Below are 2,328 nucleotides of genomic sequence, written 5' to 3'. Positions count from 1 at the left end.
GATCTTTAGTTAAGTATAATATGAACCAAAGAAACATTTAAGCATAGACTAGAATACTAGATGATGACAAAATATTTTATGAAGATATATGATAATGGGTTATCTGAAATCTTTTGCAACCAAAATGGCGGATGCATAAACCTGCTATTATAGTGCTCTAGTATAGTATGCTACCGCACCGTACGTCTGTAAAATAAATGGATTCTGTAAAACAAATTATGCCTCGGATAAGTGGCCAAAAGCAAGTTCTGAACTCCAATGGATGTAAACCTAAAATATATATAAACAGCTGTCATACTCGCAGTTTATTTGAAGTCTTACAAAGTTTACGCAGGTACCTACGACGTTTTAGTCATTTTAACTGATATCAAAATAAATAATAATATTTATGTGTTTTATATGAGTTTTATGTTTTTAGAGAAGAAGTGTTCTGTGATATTAAGTTAGAAACGGATGACGTTGTATTAGTTTGTGCACATAAAGTAGTTTTATTAACAACTAGTCCATATTTCCGTGCGATGTTCCCCAGTTTCGCTGAAGGGGAAAAAGGTGTTGTAAATTTAAGAGAGTTAGACTGCAACATCTTACAACTGTTGGTGTATTATATTTATACCGGTGAATCCATGGTCACTGTACAAAACGTACTGGTAGGTATATAATATAATAATTTAATTTTTGATAGCCATAGACTATGTGTCAAATAAAATGATGAAGTGATAGAACTGCAATACAATATAGATTTTTATGTGATGTTGACGGTGTACTTACCATAGGTCATACAAATTTAAAAAATAAAAATGTGGGCAAGAGGGCACTCGTCAGATGTATGCATGAGGAGTGATGTGGATCACTTTAATGGATGTGTTGAATTTTAATTCAATGATATAATATTGAAGATAATAATATAATGCTATACTATTCTTAAGTTTAATTTATGTTGTATTTTTACCTCCCACCACCACCCGCTGTGTCTACCGCGCCGCCGCCGTCGTCGTCGTCCGCCGACGGGATTACCAAAAATAGATTAATTACGGAGACACTCCGATATATTGGTACAGGATATTTTTACTATACTCCCTCTACCCCTTCCGCCCGCGACGTCTAACGTTATTCGTACCGCCTTCTCCGTTTGGTTATGTATTTCATTTTCTCTCTGCGCTCTTTCACTGCTAGACGTCTGCACCATCGTCGTTGTACACACAAGTTACACCTACAATACTATACTACCTAACATTCTGTTACTTTTTAAAATACTAACTACTTAGCTATCAACAATGTGCACCATGGGTACAAGGAGGCCAATTTCTCAGATTTTAGGATTTTGTGACGACGTAGCTACGGCGTTACATTAAATTAAAGTTTCACATAAATAGGTTAAAATATATAAATCACTTTATTCACAATAATATCATCAAATATACTTAGTGAATTTTAGTAGTAAGTATAGATGACCATCTCCGCTCAGAATCATTTTTCGTATTCCACAATAATTTATCATTGAACTCAAATTAGTAATTCCATATTTTCTCAGTGTTCAGTATCCAACAAATGTATTCAATGTGTTATTTTTATTTCACTTATATAATCTATATACATTTTAGGAGATCTTGCACCTGCAATTATCCCATCATTACGCCTCTTAAAATCTCGTCAAATATCAGCTAATAGGAGACATGAAAATTCCCTAACATGTTTGAGCTTGATGAAAAAGAAGATGACTTCAATGATGTTATTCATGATATAGGACAGTGGTCGGCAACCGGCGGCCCGCGGGCCGCATCCGGCCCGCGAGTCTATTAAATACGGCCCGCTTTAAATTCTATAACAACGAAATTTAATTGAATATCATATAACGCGAGGTGAAGATATTTTTTTACACGTTCAAAACGTTATATCTTCATTAGATCTTCAGTTACATAAGTTGGTTAGCGTAACCACTGACGGAGCAAGAAATATGACAGGCAAAAATATTGGACTGCAAGCTATTATTATTAATGAAATGAAATTAAATTAAAAGAATTGTCACCACCGCTATTTTTTCATTGCATTATTCATCAGCATGCAATTTGTGCCAAAATTATGTCGTGGGATTCAATAATGAAAGAATTAGTTTCTATCATCAATTTTATACGAAGCAATGGACTGAATCATAGACAATTTCAAAGTTTTTTGATTGAAATTAATGCAGAATATGGCGATGTATTGTACTACACCGCAGTTAGATGGTTAAGCAGAGGTCGTGTACTTGAAAGGTTTTTCATGTTACGTCAGGAAATATATAATTTTTTGAAAGAAAAAGGAAAGGACGCTTCCATGCTTGAAAATCAA

The sequence above is a fragment of the Acyrthosiphon pisum genome, chromosome X (assembly GCF_005508785.2).
Source record: "Acyrthosiphon pisum isolate AL4f chromosome X, pea_aphid_22Mar2018_4r6ur, whole genome shotgun sequence".
Taxonomy (NCBI): Eukaryota; Metazoa; Arthropoda; class Insecta; order Hemiptera; family Aphididae; genus Acyrthosiphon; species Acyrthosiphon pisum.
Note: the sequence above shows the minus strand (reverse complement) of the source record.